General features: G+C 29.9%; 1 long non-coding RNA gene across 1 annotated transcript; it reads right to left on the bottom strand.

Moving 5' to 3' along the window:
- Positions 1-702: 702 nt before the first annotated feature.
- On the bottom strand, positions 703-3027 carry LOC139426798 (uncharacterized). Its single transcript, XR_011638017.1, has 3 exons — positions 2707-3027; positions 1152-1310; positions 703-1081 (listed from the first exon to the last, which is right to left on the bottom strand). It is a non-coding gene; the product is annotated as an uncharacterized lncRNA (long non-coding RNA).
- Between the last annotated feature and the right edge of the window lie 23870 nt (positions 3028-26897).

Consider the following 26897-nt stretch of genomic DNA (forward strand, 5'->3'; position numbering starts at 1 on the left):
ATAAGTATAATATGACATTGGATCAAGTTTTAGTCGAGCTAAACATACTCGTTCTGAATAAATGAAGCATGAAATTGGAAGGAATGGTCGTATATCTATATCTTTTATTTATATCTATACATTAACTTCATTCATCTTTTATATGATTAAATAAGTTTCCTAAAACTAGCTAAAACGATAATTTAGTTATATTTTGATTTTATATATTTGTACTATATATATATATATATATATATATATTTTAAACTCTATCGAAAAACGTAATTTTTAATTTATGTTCAGAATTCATTACTATTACTCAATTAATTAGTTCCATTCATTTCACCGGTGGTTACAAGTCCAAAAAACAATTTCGCCGATAAGTTCGCGCCGAAAAAAAGTTAAACTAAGCACATTTTGAAGATTAAAAAATATGAAACAAAAAAAATTATTTTTAATTTATTCGTAGTGAAACATTATTTCTTAATCTTGCATATAATTTAATTCAAATTTTGAGAAAATGCATTTATTACGCACATGATTCATGAATATAGCCTTACATGCGTTGTTTCCCACATTTAAGAACTTCTGTCTTTTTTTGAAAGAGAAAACAAATGCATTTTAAATTATCAAGGATATGTAAGGAATATGTACTCTAATTTTTTTTTTAATTTCAATTTTAAAGACAAAATTACTTAAAAACAAATCTTTCTTAGTTAAAAGCACAACTTTATTGTAAATACTTTGACAGAGATGGTGGCTCTGTATTAAAATACGTACAGGTCTGGTTACCATATAGGCATGGATAGCAGTTTTTGAAAAATTACTGCAGCATAATACATTGTAGACAGGCCTGGATGCAGTAGCTTTTGATACTTTTTGAAATCTAGGAAAACAAATTCAGAAATTACTTTTCTAAATCCCCCATTCTACTTCTTGGCGTTTGAATAATGCATGGTTTAGATCCAAATTTATACCAGGATATGGTGTTAGAAGTAGTTTTCTCTCGGGAAACCTAAATCTCCATATCAACAGTACTTTTTATTTGTGAAGACTAGGTGCTGTTTCAGCTGTCTGTACAATTTAGAATCTTTAAGTATCCCTGAATGAAAATATTTAAAAAATTTTATTTGTGCATAATACATCAATTATAGTTACAAAAAAAATGTTACCTGAATCATGCCTTCTTTGTGGGCAAGGGCCCTTTAAACAAGTGATCATATCATCCTATCAGGACATAAGATGTCTAAATGCTTGAGACAATGACATCTCATATGCCCTGTATAGTTCAAGTTCCACTTTAGGTCGGCAAACTGTTCTAGCTGTACCATCTGGTTTAAAATATAACAGGAAATCTATTATATTCTTGAAATAAAATTAAAATAATTTTTAGAATCTGTAATTTCTATAATAATTGATAAACATTTATATTTAAATCGTTGTATTAAGAATCTGCAAGAAAATAAGAAACACAAATTGTTTTCAGTACCTTAAAAAAATATTTTTAGTTTCCAACCCTGGATGTTAAGCAGAATATTGAAGGTAACATTTATTTCCGCTCTTATAATTAATATTTGTAAAAATTTTTAAAGATGTCTTAATTTACCTATAAATCCACATAAATTTTCCAATCTAACACCAACATCAGAAATCGCTTTTGCATAATATTCAAGTCTCTTGGGTTAACCAAGGTGAATTACGCAACTTGAATAGGTATCCTGTACAATAAGCAAAAATTCTATTCATTTTACAGTCTAAAAATTCAGAATAGTTTCGTTGAACGTAGCATAAAAAATAATTATTAAATGAAATATTTTATATAAGCACGCACACACATATATACATAGAGGGAGGGGGAGATAATCAGAAAAAACTCCCCAAAAGTAAGTTAAACATCAACGAAAATAGTGAATAAATATGTTTTATTCCTATTGTTATGAATTGTGCTTCGTTGCAGACTCCAGTGATGTGCCCCTATTTATCTTTGTGGATAACAGTGATCAATTGCCTCTATTTATCTTTGAACCGAAACTTCAGTTCAGAAACCGTTTTAAGATTCTTCAAGTATTCTTTGACTTTAAGATTTTCCCGCAGAATTCTGTCAAGCAGATTAAAGTCAGGAGAATAAGGAGGCTAGTCAATACCCATTCCTGTTTGATTAGGACTTGCCAAAACAATCATACGATTCTAAAAGTGTTGCTACAGCAAATTTGTTTATTAGTATTATTTATTATCAAAGTTTAAAAGATTTCTGTGCATTGGTTTTCGAGATATAATAGTTCCTTATTGAGGTGTTTTTTTCTGGTCACCCTGTTCATTCAATAAAATTTATGCTTACGATTACAGACAGGCATTGTAACATATTACAGCAGGAAATGAAATTAATCGCATTTCTTTGTTAAAATGACTAAAATATTTTATTGATTTAAGTAATATTCAGTCACTAGCCGAATACATATTCTTCGCACGGGTAAAAATAAAGTAAATAGTCAATAAGACAATACTGAACAACACTGCAAAGTAATGTCCAAAACTCAAAAGACTTTCACCAGCACAGTCAATTAAGCTAAGAAATTTTTTTTAAGGCCTTTAAGGAAATTTTACATTGTTAGATTAAAAAGAACTCATTTTTGGTAGTTTATACCATCGAAATGAAGATTAACTGTATACTGTTTCGGAGGGAATCATGATTTCGCTTCAGGCCAATTTTTGATAATTTAAATTTACCTCTATCCAACAATTTTCACCTGTACTTTTCCCTTTCCAGAGGCCGTAAAAACATCTTTCCACATTATCTATATCACAACTCCACAACTAATCTGGTTCTTATTAACATCGTAATACTTTTTGTACCTGTAACCAAAATTAAATTATCATAATTGATGTCAATAATAAGGCTATTTTTTTACGTTTCTCCATAATGTAATACTATTTCTCTATTCATTTTGCTTTTCAGTACATAGCTTTTACTTTTGTTTAAGTTAGCACCTATTACCAAAATTTATTTATCATTAATAATGGCGATTTTTTATGTTTCTCTTATTCTAATTAGTACTAATTCCTCCAATAATTTTGATTCTAAGCACATAGCTTAGTTTTTTTTTAAATTTCATTTATTAAAATATTTTTCCATTTGAAAGAAATGTATCAATATTATTACCTACCCTTCTTTTTTACAATAAACTTCATGACAAAATAACTGATTGTTGACATCTGTGACAAACAAAATAGTGATTCTAAATCTCACCAGCGGTTTGAATGGGAAAATCTTCCTAAAAGAATAGCAAAGCCTCGAATCCTACGATTTTTAAAAATGAAAAAAAAAATGAAAATATTTATTGTAATATGGCACCTGCATTAACATTCAATTGTTTACTGGAATCAAATTGATTTTTAATCTAACTTTAATAATACATTTTAATAATAAAAATTATACATCGGCTACATAAATTTTCTTTGATAATAAATTATTAAGAGAAAAAGAATATAGGTTCTACCGTGTTACTGTTGTCTCATATCTATTTCTTAGATGGATCTTCTCTGCTATACCTAGGGCTAAGGCGAGTTCATAGAAATCTTCTCTACTGAAATGAAAACAATCCTCTAATTCTTTTTTTCTGGGAAGTAGTTTTGCCGATACTGCGACGATTTCCTCCTCATTTAAACCGTCGTATATCGCTAATTTCAAAACATTGTTCATATTTTGAAAAGTCTAATGAAAATGGAGAATAATAAATGTAAAGAATTATTAAAATAAATCAGCTTTCGGAAACGCAAGCAGACTATACACAAAGAAAGCTGAGAAATAACAGGTTTAGCAAATACGTAACGCAAAAGCTGCATTTAAAGGCATATACATTATTTTTTACGTTAATTTTAGGGCGCAAGCGCTGTGAAGCTCTATTAGCGTTTACGTTAATTGAGCTTCATCGCGCATACGTGGAAATTAACGTAAAAAATTACTGCATGGCTTTAAATACATCTATTACGGAACTTTAATGCTCTTCTTTCTTCAGTTTTCTTTGTTTGCATTTCCGAAAGCTTTTGTTTTTCTTTATTTTCATTTAATCCATTTTTTACTTATTTTTATTATGCTTTATTTTCCTTTCTCTTCATTATACTTTTCAAAATATGAATAATATGTTCGAATTGGCGATATACGATGGTATGAATGAAAAGCAAATAGGGGAAACGCTTTTGCCTGGAATTTTCGCAGTTTCGGTAAGAAACAAAATGGATTAATCATGGAATAGAACTTTGTATAGGTAGAAATTGAAATATGAAAAAAAAACTATGTAAAAAAGAAAAAAAAAACGAAACTAAGAGAAATGATACAAATTCGATTAAGAGAAACGTAAAAAAAAATTATCCCTATAGTATTATTGACGCCAGTAATGTTCAATTAATTGTTCTAATTGAAACAAAAAAAGTGATTTACGTTTCTAGAAAGCAAATTAAATGGATGAACTAATTCGTTTAGAAGAAACATAAATAATCACCGTAACATTATCGAACCACTTCTAAAACAATTTAAAAAAGAAGACTGGCCGAGTACGAAAAAGTAAGTGCTTTACTTAGATATTAAATTTATTAAAAATGTAAACATAAATCGTAAATGCAGCTTATTCTAACTGCTATACATGTATACTATATGTACTCCTATATTCACTTTAATCAATTTACGAGTGCAATAATTTTAAAAGAAGAGAATATTACAATACTATGAAAATATTGATTTCATAATAAAAGTATTTCTATGCTCGTTTAAGCGAGAACAAATAGCCGAGATAAATAAAGTCACCCAACACATGTCATTAGTTTTGGTTGATAACAACAAGGTTATAACAAATAGGGTTCATGAGAATAATAGCTAGTCCATAAAGAATCGCCAATTCAGGGAGGAATCAGTAAAAGTATGTTATGTTGGCGATCAACACTTGTCTCACTAATATTATTTCCATATAGCATTAAAACGAAACAAAATATTCCATCGGAGCTTATATATATGCTTGTAATATGAATTTCTGTATATCATTAATAGTTGCAACACATTATTTGAAGTTGAACATCACTTGTAGAACTATTTAGTGGTTGATATTTCGTTCGAGAAAGTCATTTTAAGATTCCTCGATTCTCAGCTTTCTATCTCGATAAATTTTCCAAGTTCTTCATATTCTTTCACTGATTCATTAGCATTTTAGTGCTAGTTATAAAGCAAAGTTTTAAAAGTTTAACTTTCATTAAAGTTTTATAATGTGGTGTATGTCCTAAATTAGCAATTTTAAGAAAATAGTACTGAATATTAAAGAAAAAATATTTACTATATGTAAAATAGATATTAAAAGGACAAAAAAATTTCGCTCATTTTTGTTAATTTTTTAATAATATGATAAACAAAGAGTTAATAATCTATATTTTTAACCTTCTGTCATATCTGTTAAAATTAAAAACAGTATTTTATGTCTTGAGTCTTTTATATTTTTTAAAATTTCAACATATATGTTAAGATTTGTATTTTAAGATAAATTTTTAACTCTCTCATTTTTTATATTTATTCATTTTGTTGCGTTTGACATCAAGTCAAGCACAAACTTATAAAACGAAGATCTCGAGAAAAATAAAATTTCAACTGGATAAAATAGTAATTATTTTGAGCCAAAAAGAGAAGAAAAATGTAGCAATAACTATATATATTGGGTTGTTCGGAAAGTAATTTCGTTTTTTTGGGGCGGGGGAGGAAATGAAAGACAATTTTCGTATAATGAATAAATATTTTATTAAATTATGTATTGGCCATTCTGGTCCAACACCTTTTGCCATCTTTCTGGTAGTAGCACGATTCCACGCTCATAAAATGTTTGGTCCTTGCTGGCAAAAAACTGATCCAGGTGATTTCTGACCTCTTCATTTGAAGTAAAGGTTTCATAGACCAAAATTTTTTTCAGTGACCGGAACAAAAATAATCCGAAGGCGCCAGATCTGGAGAATATGGTGGGTGTAGCAGTGTATCCCATTTAAGCTGTAAAAGCTTTTGGCGAGTGACCAAACTTGTATGAGATCTCGCACTATCTTGGTGGAGCACTATACCTTTCCTGTTGATTAATTCTGGCCTTTTCTGCTGAAGTGCATCATTCAGTTTGTCCAGCTGACGACAGTAGACTTCCGAATTCATTGTTGTGTTATCCGGTAAAAGCTCCAAAAAAAAAATTCCTTTAAAACCCCACCAAACAGACAGCATCACTTTTTTTGATGGATATTGGTTTTCGAAATGCTTTGAGCCGATTCATCTTTTTTGCTCAATGATCTCTTGTGTTTGACATTGTTATGGACAACCCATTTTTCGTCCCCAGTAATGATGCGCTTCAAAAATGGATCATTTTCGTGACGTTTGAGAAGCGAATCACAGATTTCAACGCGACGACACAAATTTCTCTCCGTGAGAGCACGGGGAGAACCCATATATCGAGCTTCGATGTTAAACCCAGTCCATTCAAGTGGTCATAAACAGTTGAATTCGATAAATTTAACCTCTCACCAATCTCACGCGTTGTTATTTGCCAATTTGCATCAACTAATGCCTTTATTATGTCTTTATTAGCTTCAACCGGCTTTCCAGAACGTGGCGCATCTTCGACATCAAAATTGCCGGATCGAAATTTTGCAAACCAGTTCTGGCGCAGGCGTACTGTCAACACATCTTCTCCATACACATCGGTAAATTTTTTGTGGCATGAGCAGCATTTTTACCTTTTTTTTAGTAAAAAAGCAAAATATGACGAAAATGCTAATTATTGTTCTCCATATTTAAAAGGGCACCAATCAAAAACAACTGCTCAGAATTAATTGAACTTTTTCACACACAAGTCTTGCTACATCAGCTTTCGAAACATATAATGATAATGCGGCTTAAGTGTGAAGGTGGGTTCGAAAAAATACAATTAAATCCTCCGTCGAAAAAGCGAAATTACTTTCCGGACAACCCGATATAGCAATATATAGCCAGTTGTTTTACTATGGTTTTCAGTTTATAGAAAGACAGAAATAAATTTTTTTTTTTTACCAAACTGTTTAAATCTAGCATTATGCTTATTCAATAATTTTTATTTGCAATAATTTAAAACCATGCATTTTGTCAATAAAGTAATGAAAAAGTATTCTACTAACACTGTTGAAACAGTAATGAAATAATTAATACTTTTTTGGCTTTACAGGAAAAATATCCAAAGAAGGAAAAAAAAAAGCAATCATAAAAAAATAAGCGATACATTTTTTTTTACGGTGGAACACTTCAGATATATTTTTTCATCCCTTTAATTTAATATCGCCTTTTAGAAGCTAACTAAAAAAGTAAACGTTTTAAGTAGCTTAATACGTAGGTTAATTGTTGTCAGGAGAGAAAAAAAAATATTGAGATGAATTTACGTAAAAATTTGATAAGAGTACCTATAAAAGGCATAATTTTTTACTCTTTCTTTTCTTATTTTAATGTTTATGGAATAATGGTTATCCTTTAATTTTTTTTCACTCTGAGAATAAGCACTTTTGTTTTGTTACTGAATAGAAGAATTTTTTTTAAAAAAAACTATTATTTACACCAAGATAACTAATAAGAAATGCATACAATAAAAAAAAATTGAGGAGCATTTTATATCGAGGTCGAAATTGGGTTAACATTATCAACAAGGATGTATGATTATGCACAAAAAATATTTCTTTTTCAGATTTTGTGTTACAACGTCTAAAGCTTTTAATTAAAGCTTTTATAAAAAGTCTATTTTAGTTAATATTGAGTTCAAAAATATCATAATAGGAGTTAAATACATTTTAAATGTACATACAATAATATGGAATTTTTTAATTTGACTCATAATTGGAACGATATGGACTACAGCTAGAAAGTACACAGTCATAGTATTTGATAAAACCCTTGCAGCTATGGCATTTAAGAGCAAGTTGCATAATTGTTATTATAGTGTAGCTTTTTTTAACGGAATGTATTACGTAAAAGGAATCCAAAATTTGAGACGATACGATTACGTATTTTATTATTGAGTATGTATTTTATTATATTATACAAGACGTATTTTATTATTGCACCGAGGCTTTCGTAAATAGCCAGTATACGAGATCTTCTATGCTAGGTGACCCTAACTGTCTACAAATTATAGAATTGGGTACTTGTAATTCGAGGTGAGGATTATTGATACCCAGACATGTGACCCATGACCTGAGCTCCAGCTGATCGTTTATAAACAAGATGAAGTGTTAAAGTCCAGCTAAGTCTCTCGACATAAGTTAGAATGTTAATTGACGTGAGGTTTATTAAATACAACGCCGTATCACATATCAAATTTGTTAAGATATAATTATTTTTCTTCTACGTCTTACTTAACTTAGACTTATTATTTGTTTATGTATTTTATTGTAACCATGATATATTTTTGTTTTGTGTACCTGGCAACTTCGATGAGATGACTAGTTTGATTATGCTCTACATGGTCTCGCGCCTGTCTTCGTATTCACTAAGAAATATTTTGTGAAATAATTGAAATTTTCGTGGAGGAAAATAGAATGTGTCACTTAAGAGAATTGATATTAGACGGGCTTGGCTTATTATTAGAAAGTTCAACGATGTTTCACTAAATAAATGGAAGAATATAAACAAAAAAGGAACCCATTGCGGAAGGGATTTACGTTAACTGCTGGTAGAATTGGCGAAAGCAGATGTCCGAATAGACCGTTTAAAAATTCTGAGACTATATGACGTTCCAACTCAAATCTCTTAAAACTGTTGCCATATAACTAGAATATGAAAAAGATTATTTCAAAGATTTCGAGAGTAGTGTATTAAAAGAAATGGTAAACTGTCAAATAATGAACACATTATCACAGAGAATAGAGTTGAAAAGAAAAAAGAGACGAAAATACTTACTACCAATGTCAGAATTACAACGGTTAAACCAAGAAATAAAAGAACAAACAAATTTGCAGTTTTAGGCAATTTCGGAAAATACATGAAGACGACACTATTGATGACATCGACAAATTTCAATATCTATAGTGAAAGCAATGGCTCCTGTATCGCCAAGTAAAGAACTGGAAAGCTGAAGTTATCTACTAACTGGTTGACTAACTAGCTAAAGAAATAGTTGATAGTTTTCCACAACCGGATCAAAATTATATGAAGGTTATTGCTCAACTAAAATTAAGATCTACGCGATGTGATTTAGTGGTTGAAATTTATGAGCGAGAATTATTAAGATTAGCATTGGCGTAGGCAACATCATACGAAAAATTACGAGCACAACAGCAAGCACTCGAATCCCTAGGGGTTATAAGTGATCTTTAAGCCGCCATGCTTCATGCATTAGTGGAATCGGCTCTTGCAAAAGCAATTGCAGCACAGAAAACTTCGTCTAATTGTTAAAATATCTTAAAATTGAAAGTAAGAACACCTACAAATAGCTCGTAGTGGGTATGGTAGCCAAGCAAGTTATGATTCAGTACCACTAACTGCAGTATGTGTATATACTGGCGATTCTAGGAATAACAGGAGTGATTCGAAAAAGTTTAAATGCGTGTGTTCAGTGTGACAAGAAAACATATAGCTCAAATGAGTATTTCGAATTAGGCAACTTATCTTGTTAAATAATAAATAGTATTGGGGTAATAAAATTTAAATAGAATTAAAACTATTAGAATCTCCTACTATAGAAGCACACCGAAAACTTATCAAATTGTGCCATAATGTTTGCACCTATATATACATTTAAATATATTCAAAGCAACGTTCTAACAAGTATGAAGTGGGTGGAATGTTTTTAGTAAAGTGTTTAAAAAAATATGTCTTCCAATAAGTACATTTAGTATCTGAAAATGTAAGATTTATACATTTTACTTTCACAATACATGTTAATTTTCAATACAGATTTAACTTTCTTTTGAAATTAAAGCGTGATATGTAGTAATATTTCCGTTTTTAATTTTAAGAAGTGACGTATAAGTAACTCAATTCCAAAAACAATTAGCTAATAATCGATAAAATAACTTTTGATTGACAAATCAAAATAATAATATTCTATTCATTCAAATTTATGCCTTAAGAGAATACTAAATTCTAAAATAATTCACATCACCTCGAAAGATTAATATCGAGTCATTTCTTAGTTAGACATTCAATGATTCAAAAGGTGAAGTAAATATAGTACTATTTCGAACTTAAATGTATGTAGTCGTGCAGACTTCAGAATAATATGAGATTAAGTAGATTAACAGAGGTAGAACGGTGCTCATCGAAACTCCAGCTAAGCGTGAAATTGGAAGCAATGTTCGTAAGTCAAGAGTTCGAAGTCGACTGCACTTGCGCGTTGGCGTTAAGCTGCTGGAGTTTCTCTGACAATGATAAATTTGACAATTTGTTAGGAAATATACACTATTGCAGCTTTTAGAACTTCAAACACTATTCATGTTTTGGGTAAACGTTGCACAAAATTTAAATGATCTAAAATTTGAAATGAAAACATGTCGAGGGAAGCTATTTAATACATTTTCTCTGTGAACTGCATAACCACATATTTTTGGCATTAAATTATGTTTTTGTCTTTGATTGGTTAAAGTGTTTTAAACTTAAAACAATATCCATCTTCCATGAAAACTGAACAGAATATTTAATTTAATATGCATATGTTTGTTAATTGTTTTAACAACTACAAATTAAAAGATATCCTTCACTATAAAAATGCAGATGTTTTGTTTTTGCAATAATTATACATTTTTACAAAAAAAATATTATTATTTTTTTGTTGTTTTAGTTTAGTTTAGTTGAATGCTTCAAACCTTAAACAATATCTAAATTTTGTTAAATCCCAAACTATCCTAAATATTATTCCAAAATAGTACTTTCAATTAAAATAATAACACGAAATACTATGTCAAATAAGTAATGATATTTTGCGCTCAGTCAACAGTAGTTAACTGTTATGAACTCTAACATCACCAGGTAAGCACATCACAACAATAAAACTGTGTTTGTGTTCCATTTTATGCGGCCATATAGAAAAATGGATCTGTTTGTGGCCTTAAATATTTTCATGTGCAGATTGTAAACTATAAAACGTCTTTTCAATGTGGATAATTAAGAAGAGTGTGAAAACAAATTTTACTATTAAATTTTTGTTCATCATTGCTATTTCACAGAATAACCTTAAGTATCCTATTTCAACCCTTTACCTTAAAGTAAAAAAAAGTTAATAATAATATCTTAAAAATGTTCTAATGATACCATCTTTTAGATTCCTGTCTTCGGGTTTATGAGACGGATAATTCGCTTAATGCTCGTTGCTCAATAGTAAAACCAAAAGGTTTTGCTCCCTTTCATATATAAGGTCGTAGAATATTACAAATTCCTTTATAAAATAGCATTAGTGTTAATAATGCGGGAGTAAAAAGAATGATACTGAAAAAAGAAAGAAAATTCAACATATGATCTTTTTATTTTTAGAATATAAATAAAATAAAAGGAGAAGGATTTTTTTAATACATTAACTGACCTGACCTAAATTAACAACTAAACTTGATCAGTAAACTTTAATTAGTAGACCTGGTTAAAATAGACTACAAACTAAACTTATTAAACGAAATATAAAAAATATAAAAAGAGACTAGCTTTTACTAAATGAGGTAATTTCAAGGAAATAGTCTTAATTTTTAAGTAAAATATAGATAACGTGATGACAATTTAACGTTTCCGATCTTTGATGGTGATTAAGGTAAAATTTGGCTCCTCAAAATTGGCGCATGGGTTGAAGACGGATGTTTAACTACCGAAGGCTAAATTGGACAGTAATTAAATCTCGCCGTCTCTTTTTCATAATTACGCCAAAAACCTTTGGATCTGTTGTACCAGAAAATCATTGTTAAAAATTAATCATTATAACTTTTTTCACTTATTCGCTGAAATGTATTTTAATCCATCTAATTGTATTGTGAAAATTACAATATTTGTCTAAATTTTAATCCTTCCTTTTCTTTGAAAATAAATAATTTTCACCACTTCCCAACAAATGTTTATTCTTTCTAATTTTTATATGTTACCATCTACTGCTTAATATATCTAACTGTTCGTTATTCATGCACCAGAAATAACTAACATTGATTTTTGGCTGATGCACCTAACTTATGAAAAAGTAGAGTATTAATGTTTAATTAGCAGATTAAATGAATTATCTGAACAACGCTTCTAAGTATTATTTTTATTTTTAGAAAGTAATTTTATGTAGATATGAAAGTTTAAAAAGAATTAGGTTTTTTTATTGTATGTGTTAGATATCATGAATTTTGAAAACACGGATGTTTACTTTTCCTTCAATAATCGAACAAGGTACGAAAAAAGTTCTTAAAAGAGGAGTAACAACTCGGCAAAGGCGAAAAATCGAATTTACTTATAATGCCATATCCAATTTTCTTCATTAAAATTAAATTTAGTTTTTTTTTTATTATAATTACGAGCACACTTGGAAAATAAATCAGATTTTTGTGTAGGCGGATTAGAGCAGCTGATTTCTGTTTCAAAATATGTTAATCAAATTCAAGTTATATAAAATAAGAGTAATTAGAATCGGTTTGAAAAATAACTAATTGAAAACGTATAATCTTATTTATTTGATTTTGAAAAATTCTTATTCTCATTAGCTGCTAATTAGAGTTTAATACTTTGGGAACGTATATTTGTATTAAGTTTTTTAAAAATATTCTACTTCTCAATAAACTAATTAAAGTTCATAGGAAAGTTAGGTTGTAATGATTATCACTGTAACAAGGTATTTTGTAAGTATGTAGCAATTACATTTAATTTAAGTAGATGTATATAATAAAAATAAATACATGAAATATCTTTTTTACTCTTAAGTGAATTATGAAATTTAAAGAAAAAAAAGGAACAAGAGTTGAACAATGGTGTGAGCTGATAATAATGAATATAACAAAAAATACTACGAAATAAAATTGCAAAATTAGGAAAAAAAACACTTGCTTAAAAAATGAGAAGTGTAACGATGAAATTTTATTCCGAACTTTTAAGCTATAATTAATAAATAAGTTTTAAAAAATGTAATCAGATGTGAGAGGTTTTTAAATTAAATAGGGGTTGTATTGACTAATTACTTTAAAAAGCTAAGCCAAAATTAATACAGAAATCATATTGAAGTTATTGCCTTATTAAACACTAGAAGGACTGAAACTTAGTATATACCTATATTGCCCAAAAGCAGTCAAATTGACTAGATTGTAAAAGAATAAATAATGTGTAAAGAAATTCGTTAAAAATTAAAATTTTTAACATTTTTTTAATATTATTTACAGTTATATAACAAGTTTTTAGTAAATAGTAACAATAAAAAATTATATATTGTACAAAATTCTAAGAAAGTGTGTCATTATGTACATCATTGCTTTCCTAATTGAATTAAAAGTAGTCCAGATGACTTCCTCAGGCAATCCAGTGTTAATTCAGTAAAGTACAAAATAATAGTCCTTAGTGAATTCTAAATTCAATTTAGTTTATTCAATGTTTATTTTTATGATTTAAATTAGAAAGATTTTTCAATTTTTCGCCTTACGAAAGTTGTAGCAAATTCGTGCCGAATGATGGTTGAACTCATGTTTCTGAGACATGAAACTCTGCCGATTTTCAGATCGGTATCTCGGAACGGAAGCTTAATGTTTGATCAGATCAAAATTCATGAGAATATTTTTATCATAAATTGCGATGTCCTAGTAATTCAAGCCACTAAACCGTCGTGAAGGACTGAGGTTCAATACTCGGCGGTAAAGTCCACCCAACTTTAGATCTACAGTTACCAGCTTGCGTGAGCTGTGAAGGCGTTATTGTGCTTAATGCTGGTAATATTGCCCTACTCGTGCAGTTAGTTACGAAATTATGGAGCTGTAAAAAATGTAAATAAGATCACATTGTGAATCCACCGAACAAAATCCATGGTTTATTAGTATTATGAAGTAGAAGGTACAGATCCTCTGTAACAGTTAATAGAACAAGTAAACTAAAGTTCGTAGAGCAGCGAAAATACTTGAATGAAGCAGAGTTTATGGAACACCTCTCTGCTAAAACAAAGTACACCAGAGTTCGTCATACGTCAAAATAGTTAAACGTTCAACTCAGAGGACACTAACTCAGAACTCACTCAGAAGACACTATTACATTGCCTTGTAGCATAGATGTTCAAAGAAAGCTGCTGGAACAGTACTCCAAGGGATTATCTATCGTTTCCTTCTGAATTTGATTTCACTGTGTATATGACGAATTTCAAAAACGGCACACATAAAAAATACTTATTCCCTAAAAACGTGGAACGACTTTCTAAAGTGTCCATTGCATACCTGCCAACTTTCAGTCCTTTCGAGTATGATTGCAAAGGTATTATTTTCTTTAAACGTTAACCTTATACTGCATGGAAATCTAAGCGCAGCACTTCAAATTAAAAACGATAACTGATGACTTTAAATTTGTAGTATTGTGAAGATGAATATGATCACTCCAAGTAATCACTGTGAGTCTCAGACCTGGTATTTTCAGTTCAAATATGTAAGAGAGAGTCTCATCTAGAATGTCGCTCCTCCATCCAAACTTGTTAATACTCCCACCAGCAGAGTTCCATCACAAGTGACGAATTCTCAACTGCAATATTTTACCTACCACCTATTTTTATAAACAGATGCCAACAAAAAATGTATAAAAATTAACTATTAAACCTTATTTGAAAAAAAAATATATATTGAATGCTGATTTTTTACTTGATGTTAAGGTAGCAGATTTACCCCATGGCGAACCACCGTACTACTACCAGAAACTGAAATAAAATGGTAACAAGAATAAGAAATTTTTTTCTCCCAAATAATAGTTATATTTTTGCAAACACATCAACATATTTAAAAAAAGAATAAAAGTTGGAAATGAAACTAATATTAAATTCTGTCATTTCCGTAATTTTTTCTTTCTTAATGTCATGCAATCGGTTTTATACGAAGAAAAAACGTAACTCTTTAAATGAACATACTGCATGCATCATACGTTTCTTTAGATGTTCTTACAAATGGTAGTCATAAAGAAATACGTAAGGTAAAGTAAATAAATTCGAAGCAGAAAGAACTAGAAAGAAACATTTCGAATGCGAACTCATTTATTTTATGAATTTGTTTCCTAGGAAGATAAGTAGCATCATAGTTCAGTTGCCGAGACAGTTCTCTTTTTGACTCCCTTTTTCAGAGAATATAGTGTTATAAAATGAAACAATTGAAACTCTTAGAATAGGCTATTTTACGGTAATGTTACGACCAAAAAATTTCTCTATTCTCCAAACTCATAATAGTGTTTAAATAAATCCTCTTTTTACCAAATAAATTTTTTTGAAGTGATTCGCGTTCAACGTAGGAAAAACAGTGGTACAATATTCAGTCATGAACTAAATTTCTAACTATTTTAGACTGCAAAAGTTTATGAACTTCTCTTTTATTAAAAAAATCAAAATTTAAATATTGTATTGCGGTGAATAAAAATGTATTGATTTTCTTTAAACGTTAATTTTGTTACAGCCTTATACTTCATGGAAATCAGAACGCAGCACTTTAAATTAACATCGATAACTGAAAACTTTAAATTTTATTTTATTTTATATTTTATAACCATCGTTGATCAGTCGACCCAATTTTATGGGTTTACAACTACTAATGTTCAACTCCGTAGCCTTGTAATTTTGAACCCAATCCAGAAGACAAGGGATCGAGTATTGGGAGAAATTTGCCTTCGTGGAGGACTTTTTGATGGAGTTAACCCACATTTGCATTACATGGAGAGGAAGACCATGAGAACGTCCCTCGGTTAGCCTGACGGCAAGGGGACTCTACCACTGAGGATAGTTCCCGTCAGCACCGTGGTCTGTGCAGTCCGGATGTGGAATTCGTATCGACTGGGTTTCGAACCCGGTTTGCCTCATTGGAAGGCGAGCGCTCTATCCCCTGTGCCATCGCTGCTCAAGACTTTAAATTTGTAGTATTTTAACACAAAATACTTATTCAAAAAATTACCTGTGCATAATCCGATCACAATCAAATTGTTCGCTGATCGATCTAGGCCTACCCTTTTTCGAACTTATTCTACACAAATTCATCCTTCAAAACCGGTTTCGGTTATTTGCTCCAGATTTAAGAAACAATTTAATTTCTAAATTAATTGATAAAGGCTATAAATTAGAATCAGATGAGAATAATAATATTTTGATTTTAATAATAATGATATTGTTTTCAAAACTATGTATGTAAATAACCGTTTACAATTAATATCGAACTTTTTAATGATATAATTTGTGCTGCTTAAATTGAATGCAATGTAGTAAAAAAAGATCTGATTTATTAATTGAATATATAGTATAAGTTCTGATATATTAGGTTGGGGAAAAAGAAATCCATTTTTTTTTCGGCAGATGGCTGAAGTAATCGATATCTCGTCAAGTATCGATCAAACAATTTCAGATTTATGCTCGTTGGAATGGTGACATCTCGCACTAAAAAAAAATTCTTAGTTGTTTCTTTTACTTTTTTGATCCATTCATTCAGTTGTGAGTTACAGGGTTGCTAAAAATGGAAGTCAACAACGATAAAATTCGGTATATTTTACAGTTTTTCCTTGCTAAAGGCGAAAATGCAAGCCAAGCGGATGATACTGCGAATTTAGTTTATGGTCCTGATACTGTAAAAACCACTTACGTTCAATTTCGGTGGTAGCGCCGAGTTCTTTCATGTATTTTTGATGTTTAAAGATGCATCTTACACAGGAAGGTCCGTTAGAAAATGTCGATAAAATCGCGGAAATGATCGAAGTTTACCAGCCTTTTAACAGTCGCAGCATCACCCAGATCAATCATAAAATAATTTTAAATCATTCACCCAAAGCTGGATTCAAAAAGAAGCTTGAGGCTTGTGTGCCATACCAATTGACACATACAAGAAAGAAAAAAATATGTATGGATAGAATTTTCATCTGCGAAACCTTGACTAAACGACCCATTTCAATTGAAAAAAATCGACCCATTTCTTAAACGGATGGTGACTAGGGATGAGAAATGGGTCACGTGCGGAAACGATTGAGGACAAAGCGCGATGAAGCAGCTTAAACGGTGGCGGTCAAACCAGGACGATGCCAATTTATTTAAATGATCAACGTGATCGTGGTAGCATAATCGGAGTACGTACCAAATTAGTATAGGTTATAAGAATAGGTTATCTGAAACAACATGTTTATTTGGTTTATGATCATGCTTTTTAAACGTGTTACTAAAAAACTAAATTATTTGAAATTAACCGTAATGGTACGAATTCTTTGGGGATAAACTTAAAAACGCCAATATTATAATTGATGCCAATGAAAAATAATTTCGGTAATAGTTACTAACTGGGTACTTGCACATCGAAAAGAAGTGAAGTGATTATGCCCAACCATTTTATTTAAATTATATTTAACTAGGACTCTTCGCCCCCTGCTCGCTGGTGCTCGCCTACCCCCGGAACTGCTTTCGCAGTTCATTTCGGATTGCTTCGCAATCCGATGCTCGCTCATTGGATACGTTCTTAACGTATAGCTTTTGTATACTTTTTTGAACACTGAAGTTCCGAAAACTTTTCACTGTAGAAAATTCTGAACCTGTGCATTTCAATATTAATTTGAAATTGCAAACAGTTCACATATTTTTCTTAATCACACTATTCTAAATTTCAGTTGTTGAGAAAAGTAACTGTTGTAAGTTTTGTTTTAAAGTCTTTCCCACCAGAGGGCTAAAACCATGTGTTGTAAAACAATATGAAATAGTACTGAACGCCGGATGTAAAGCATCGGCTTCGATGAAGATAATTTTGTGAGAATTTTTTTGATAATTCGGTGAGAATTCACCCGATTAGACATATGATGCTCACTACGTGCTCTTGCGCGCCGAAGCCTATCAATTAAAACGTATTAGCGTTTTATATAATATAGATTAGCCATATGATGCTCACTACGTGCTCTTCCGCGCCGAAGCCTATCAATTAAAAATGAAAACTGTTGCCAACGCGAGAAAAGAAATATCATCGGTTTTATTGATACATACGTATTAGCGTTTTATATAATATAGATAGATTGCATACCCGTAAGCGACGTCACTCTTGTGTGTCTAACCTGATTGGCTTCTGAATTGTCAAATGTCAGGATTTACCTACGTTTATATAACTTGTAGTTATCCAGTTGAAATGAAAATATAAGCTAGGTACTAAACGAAAAAATTAGTGGAAAAATGGTACTAATTCATTTAAGAGATAGTAAAAAAAATTGGCAAACTATTATTGAAGTCAATGGTACCAATAGATACTATTGAAATAAAAAAAATAAGCTAGGTACTAAAAAGCGAGATCAATGGAGAAAACGTGCTTATTTGCTAAAAAGAGCCGTAAAAAGTCGCCATACTATTATTGATTGTGGTATATTTTAAATGTAGCTTAATTGTGGTATATTTTAAATATCATGAGTTACCTAGATCAACAGCATTATGAAAGATAATACTGAATGCAGCGAATCTTCATATTGATAGCATGAGCTACTTTATAACAATTTTGCTAAGTCTAATAACGTAAAGCCATTGAGAAGAGCAACAAATAATAATAAATAAATAAAAAAAAACTAATGATTATTTGTTATTTGAGTCGGTATTTATCTTACAGTTTTGTGTATGATTTTTTTATGCTATTCCTCAGTACCGAATTATTGATTCTTTTTTTCTCACCCCGTATGAAGCACGGGTATTAAGCTAGCATTGAACTTATAATAAATAAAATTCGGATAAATTATAAAATTTTGTTTCTTTGATTAAATAAAGCTCAAGAATGTTCAGAATGTTACAACAAATTCGTTGAACCAAAGCATTAAAATAAATACGATTTCTTATTTTCAATAATAAATATTGCGTTTAAAAAGAAAAAAAAACTATGGTCTTTAAATTGTAGTGTATTATCACTAAAAAAAGTAAAAAGAAAAAAAAATATACATTCTCTTAAGCTAAAATGATAATTTTTTTGCTCTTTAACTTTCTTCTAATTACAGAAAATGTTTCATAATTATTGTTTTTAATTGTGTTTTGTTTTGTCGCACATGATGAAGACTAATTCAGTTAATCGGTAAAAAGCATTTTTACTTTTAGGGCGATGAATAAATTTGATTACTCTTTCAAGTAGCTTTTTTGTTTTCCGATTTTATGAACGAAAATAAAAACATAAAAATAATGTTATTTGATTATGTAAATGTATTCGCTGAAAGGTCATATAAATTTGCTTAACTACTGCCACGCAATTATCTGTATAAAACTATCGTTCTATATTGAATCAATCAAATTTAAATGAATTACTTTAATTTCATGTCTCTTACTCTTAATTTGAGTAGGTAGTCTAGTCTTTCAGAGATTATTAACTAGTAAGGGTCTTATTTGTTAGAAACGGCTGTATAAAAAATTACCTTTGCTGAATTTTATTCATTTTAATTTAAAATTTTACATTTACCACAAATGAGTGAATAAAAAATGTTTTACTTAAGTGCTACCTTTAGTTGAGTGATGCGAAAAAAAGCATAATTTTGGTTCATAAAAAAATTAAAATTTAAAGAATAAATTCTTGTCCAGCAAATTTTTTAATAAATAATAGTTATACGCAAGCAAACTATTAGTGCTAACCGAATTATAAAAAAATTAGCACAATTGTAAAATTTCGAACGTTAGCCACTATTGAAACTATCATCGTTTGAAAAGGTAGTTCAACACATGTCGAAATAATGTTTATTTTCTTCCCTATATGGCAACGTTACTTTTAAAAAGTAACGAGTAAAAGTACAAGTATTTTTAAAAAAAGTAACGAGTAAAGAGTACAAGTAAAAGTACAAGTACTAAACAAAAAAAGTAACGATTTAGAAGTTCATTTCTAGGAAATCGAAAATTCAAAGTAACCTAAAATTTTATTGAATAATATTCTTATGTCCTTTAATGTTTTTGCAAAATTGTTGTTATTTATTTAATTATTTTTAATTTTGAAAGTTATGGATATTAATTTATTTTTAAATTCGGAAGAATATTATAATATAATTTTATAATATAATCGTATAATATAATTTTAAAATCAAATATAATTTTAATATCAAACTTTTTATGGATTTGCACGAAAAAGAAATTTTATCTATTGATTTTAATTTTTAGTTTATTATTTTTATTTATTTAAATTACCATTGATTTAAAATTGTTTTACTCTTTAGAAACGCGTTTTAAAAGCACAAACATAAACAAAGCAAACACGGGGTTTCAGATAGCTTTGTGATCTTTGAGCTAGTAAAAAATAATTGAATGTGCAGTATAAGTTGAAACAGAAGGTATTTAAACACGAAGTTAGCTGTGAATGCATATATATTGCGCATTAATTTTAGAAATTACAAAAACATCAGCATTTTTTTTTTTTTAGAAGTTTACCGAGTTTAAGAAAAAAAATTAACGATTTCATTCGATATTTCCGTTACAAATACTTGTACTTTTTCTCCAAAAAAGTAACGAAAGTACAAGTAAAAGTACTTAATTTAAAAAGTAACGAAGTACAAGTAAAAGTACTAAATTTAAAAAGTAAGGAAGTACAAATAAAAATACGTACTTTTTACTTGTACCGGCGGTACAAGTAACGAAAGTAAAAGTACTGACATATATGTTTTCTTCTAACCATGAGTTAACTAAGCTTAACTTGAAACTAAGGTTTCTTTTGTTTTTATTTAAACGATTGAAAACTCATCATGCACTACAAAGTATAGCATGAGGCTGACGGAAGTAAGTAGAAAACAAACAAGAACATTTAAAAATTTACATTACAAACAAAATTGCGCAAGGCAGCAAGACTTTCGATACTTTTGACCAGTTCTGAAAACACATGAGACCAACAAATAGAAAGACGCCTCAAATCAGTCTTTAATTTAATTAAGGCACTCGCATACAGTTTTCAATGAAGAAGAATGTGCTCAGCATCGCCTCAACCACCAAGTCCACTGGTCGCCAGATGGAAACGAAATAAATATCTCTTAAAATTTCCTTGGTTTGTTAAAATTTGGGTTAATTTAAAATCAGTCGCAAAGAGTTTACATTGAAAACGGTGAAAAATGGATGGAAAGAACCTTTTCGAAAACTAAGGTTTGGATTATCGAATTCGAGAAATGTCTTGAGTGCCATTTATTACACGAGTTAAGATAATTTTCACTGAAAAACCTCAACATTTGATTGTCTTTTTTCGGAAAAAGTAATATTTTGAAGTCGCATTGTTTAGCATTAGTCGCATTGTTTCACAGAAGACCACGCATAAGAACACGCAAAACGAGTTCTTTTTTAAAATGCTTTTGCCTAGTTAAAAAGATTGTGAATAAATTGATCTTTTTCCGTTAAGCAGTATTTAAATGACCAGCAATATCCACAAGAAATGCTAAGTCTCTTAATTGCTTCTGATCACACAACTTACAAATAGACTATTCTTTGAGTTCCACGTTTGACTTAATGATTGAAATCAATTTTTTTAAATAAAAAAAAGGGTGATATCTCCACGACATGAAACTGCCTATGATTAATCCTTTGGACAGCATAAAATTAACCGCTTTTACAACTACATTCATAGCGTGTTTCAAATTTTGAAAAATACAAGTTTTTCTAGTGGATGATGAAGGGTAAGAAGCTCATTTTTATTCCATACTCTTGCATCAAACTTCAGCATTGCTATCTAACCATGGAGAAGCACCATAAGTAATTACGGCAAATATATTACTGAAGTTTAATATTTTAAAGTTATTGATCAAACAAGAATATTAATCCGAATCACGAGTAGTACTTTTAAGTGCAACAGCATTAGATAATTCCTCTTATTAAAGTTTCTATCATTGCCAGGAATGAAAATGGCTGCTTGTGCGTCACCTGTTGAATCATGCGTTGCTACAGAACAAAACACGAAATTCTTGCCTTTAAATTTCAGCAACGTGGAATACGTCGGAAGGCAGATCCGACATACTCGCTACAGCTTTACTTTGAGATGAAAGAAGTACACTAATTGCACATGAAAGGCATTCTTTAACAAACTCTTCATAATTAAAAAGTTTTTCACATTCTTGAATTTTTTCGGCTATCATATGCAAGCCGTTTAATATTATGTAGCTGTTTCTTGTCACATTAATCTGCCTGAACCCAAATCGATTAACTCCTTGCTTTACTTATATTATTTCTAGACAGCTTGAATCAAAGCGCACCCTTGCGGCATGTTTAATAATTGAGTGGTGTAAGTTAAGGCAAAACTTATCGCATTTTTTAATGAACGACTCACATAAGTCAAAGTTCTACATTATTCTTCTGAGAGAAATTTTGTTTAAAAAAAATAGTGAGATGCGTGAGCAATGGTCAACGAAAAACTTAATACATGATTCATCCGATTTCTTTGCTTATTTCCGTATTCTTGAATTTTGCACTCCTGATTACCGTCCTAAATGCTATGATATTTTTTTTTTCATCGAACAATTTTTTAAAAATTTAATTGAATAATTTAGCGAGACTCTATAATGGCATTGCCGGACCACGAGTTTAATCGTTAAAGCATTAAAAGCTCTAAATTTAAAAGTAAAGATATAATTTATACACGCGTACAAAAAACGCTTTAAAATAGTTGATTTGATTTCACTGTGTATATGACGAATTCAAATAACGACACACATAAAAAATATTTTTGTCCTAAAAACGTGGAAAGACTTTCTAAAGTGTATCATTAAATATTAAAACATGTTATCACCAAAAAAATCGACATTTGGAAAATATTATTACTCGACCTCTAAGTCAAAAATATGGGTTTCTTGCTGAAAATACGTAAAATTAACTTCTAAAGTATTCTTTGTAACGTTAAATTTGAAGAATGTTTTCATGAAAAATACGACTGCTATTTTCGAGAAAAGTAGCAACTCAAATGCTTAAATGTTTTGTACCATTTTAAAGCAAAACACACGTAGAACCTATTACGGTGTTAAAAATGTTTACTTCACACTGTAAATTAGTGAAATTAATTTCTTAAGTGCCCTTGTAAGAAGGTTAAGTCACGTTTACATTCTTTTAAAAAAACTCGTTTTCATTTCACTTTTATGGGAACAACAACATCAAAAGCCAGGTTGCATTTGTGTCTGCCTATTTTCATCCGATCTCCAGATCTTCTAGTATTTTATTTTTGTGTTTCACTAATGTTATAATTAACCTCATGGGAATTAAATGTTTCTTGATCATGTGCTTTTAATTAATATTTCTTTTTTGTAACATTCTTTTTCCCAAGTTAATCAATAATTTAAAATAAGGGACACAAATAAAACTTGTTTATTGAAATTACTGCTTTTGGCAAGTTTATGTTCAGTAAGTATTTATGTGCCACAACTTGTAGATGTGTTTTGCATAAATGAGCTAAATTTTATTTTTTCCGTTGTTTTATATATAGTAAGAATGAAGTTTTTTTGTTGAATACTTTTTTTGCTCTTATATTTAACTTCCTCTACTTAATCACAAGATAAGTAATAAATATTATTGAACTGCAAGTCTATAGTTATAACAGATAATGAAAAAAATGCTTAAGATAGGAATATATTTGTAGAAAATGCATATAACTTCTTTTATAGGTTAATATTGAAATTTAACAATACTTAGATTAAATTTCAAAGCGTTAGTTTTTAGTCAGCAAGAAAAAAAAATCAAGATTGGTATTCACGCGATTTCAAAATTAAAAGTCGAGACTCATATTCACACAATTTAAATAAATAAAGTACTCTGATCGATATCTTTATTAAAACGAATTTTAAACATTAATAAATTTCAAGTTTTTTTTCTTCAAATATTTAAAAAGTGTTTTTGCACATAACATTTTCGGATTTCTATTTTCAGCCTTTCGGTTTTTTTACCAAATTCATTCATGTGGTATGAATCAACATAAGAGTTCTATAAAAATTAAACATATTTTTTAAAAAAATCTGTGATTTTTAAACAAATTTCACCAAAATGAGGTGATGAAACTAGTTACAAGAGTTAATTAATGCAGCAAGAAAGTTTTTTAATTAAGATTTTGAATTCGCAGAAAGGTTTATTTCATTTTGTCTAAGTCTGTTTTTCACACCTGAAAACGGACTGGCCAATTCTCTGACCAGACGATAAGAAATTTCAATGATGGGTAAAGTGTTAAACACGTGATGCTCATCATGTATCGCTTAGATTTTTAATATTTCGTCTATTCGTCTAACTTATCAAGGTTGATCATTAGAATATTCTAAATAATTATTTTTGAAACATGAAAATTTAACTGTACATAATTTAAATAACACCGTACGAACACTCATTACTAAGCATTATTATGTTTTTATAAATATGATTTGTGCCTAATAAAAGTCAACCAGCAATCGATTTTATAGAAACTAAGGATGTATCTTTAATTTTATGTTAATTAATTTTATGTTGAATCTTGGAATATTTGAAATGATTGTTTTTGTAAAATAAAAAATTAATTGGATATAATTTAAATAACACTATACGAACACATATAGCTAAGTATTATTATGTTTCTATAAATAATATTTGTGCCTGATAAAAGTCAATCAGAATTCGATTTTATTGAAACTAAAGAAGTGTCTTTTTTGTGTTGATCATTAGAATATTCCAAATAATTATTTATAAAACATAAAAATTTAATTTTACATAATTCAAAAAAGTTCTATACGATCACGCATCACTAATCGTTATGTTTCTATAAATACGGCTTTTTCCTGATAAAAGTCAATCAGCAATCGATTTTATAGCAACTTAAGAAGTGTCTTTAATTTTATTTGGTTGCTGTGAAACGCTGTGTTTACTAAAGTTAGTTATTTCTTTTTCATTTCGAGCTGTTATTTTATGATATGGACAGTTATTGGTAAATAATAGGATTTATATAATTAGAGAATCAAAAGAAAGTTTTGCGAAATAAAATTTCATCGTTTACTTAATTTATTTATTTAGAAACAGGGAAGTGAATGTAATATATATTTTCATGTACTTGTAAGTATATCGTTAAGTAGTGTATTATTTAAGTAAGGCATAAATTATAATTCGTGTAGCTCATTAGTTTCAAATATTTCAGCAATGAATTCACCGAATGACAGTGAACAAATTGATACCTAATGGAAACAGGTATGAAGCTTCGATAAAATCATCGAGGCTTGAAATTAGAAAGCCTCTTTAATATCTTACTAGTACGCCGGAAGCACTGACAAGTACGATTAATTACTAAGGATTTAAACAGCATTTCATATTAAAGAGTAAATGCTTTTATTATTCTAATGTATATCTATATATTTTAGATGAAATGAAAATAAAAGTGTTTTATTCCCTCTTTTAGAGATATAACCCTAGTATGCATGACAAGAACCCTTTTTGTCATACGGAGTTTTTCTTTTACTTGCAAAATTTTTGATAGAAGTGCAGAGTATGCAGTATTTAATTATGTTTAAAGCAAACTTAATAAATGAACTATCTGTATATGAGTGCCTTGAAAGCAATGGTGGATGTTTCTAAAAGACAAAATAAAACAGGATTTGTTTACTGACCCAGATGTTTAAGTTGGTAAAAGTTATTACTTTCTTAAATAAGATCAAATATGGTAATTTTTTTTCTGAATTTAATTTTCTAAAGTTAGTCTTAAGTACAACTCTTAATGATTATACATTTTGCTTAATGACATAACTTAATTTTAGAGCACCGTCATTGGATTTATTCTTAATTGCTAATGAACTTGGTTATTTATTTTCTGTGAAAGAAATTATTTCTTAAATGCTTTATAAGATGGCTGGGATGACTTAAAGAAGGAAGATCGACTCAGTTTGAAATCCGAGTGATGTTTGACTTAGTTGTACAGGGAAAACATCGGAAGTTTGACAAGCGTAGTCCTTTTCATATTTAAACATTTATTCAGCTGATCAGCATCAAATCGCAGCATGATATCAAAGAAAATACAAAGAGAAATATTAAAATAAATAAAAACAAGTAACATATTAAACAGAACATTTTTATTCTAATGCCCACATGGAGTAATACAGGCATCTGAAGGGCAGATTTATTGACCACTCTTTCAGGGGTACCATATTAGGTGGACCAACATTGCCCCCACAGTAAGAACAGATATTACAGATAATGAAAGAAGATCCATTCTTTGCCCGGGATTCGAATCCAGAACTTTTCTGATGCAAGGCCAGTTTCCTGACCCCTAAACAGGCCGGTCGGCTATTAAACAGAATATAAGCTAAGGAAATCAGGGAGAAAACTCATGTCATGTCGATTTCATCTCGAAAAGTAAAAATCTAGTATTTTCAAAATAAGGTTTTGTTGCCGGTTTATATCTTCTGCGATATTTGTTATTAACATAGATGTAAAAAAAAATAGAATCCTTTACAAACTTAGTGGGCTGATCGTTAAGACACGGTTCCCAACAGATCACCGAAGTCAAGCATCACTGGTTGCGGTCAGTGTGTGGGTGGGAGACCACTTGGATCAGTTTGCGTAGGGACCGAGGGTGTGGAGTATTGGTCCTCGTTAAACTGTTCTACCTTAAAGTGCTCGACTTCGCGTGCGGGTCGTCGGGCTACCGGAGCAGCGGTGCCATCCCCTCTGCAGAGGATCAAAATTGTGATGGCATGTCTTCGGATCATCCTCAGGGATGTTTCCCAGACCGTCGCCAACAGCCCATTGTGCAGCTCTAGTGCGACGTAAATGAACAACAACAACAGCAACAACTTTACGAACTTAGATTGATATATTTAAAGTCTAGATTTATTT

This window comes from Parasteatoda tepidariorum, chromosome 10 (genome assembly GCF_043381705.1).
Source record: "Parasteatoda tepidariorum isolate YZ-2023 chromosome 10, CAS_Ptep_4.0, whole genome shotgun sequence".
Taxonomy (NCBI): domain Eukaryota; kingdom Metazoa; phylum Arthropoda; class Arachnida; order Araneae; family Theridiidae; genus Parasteatoda; species Parasteatoda tepidariorum.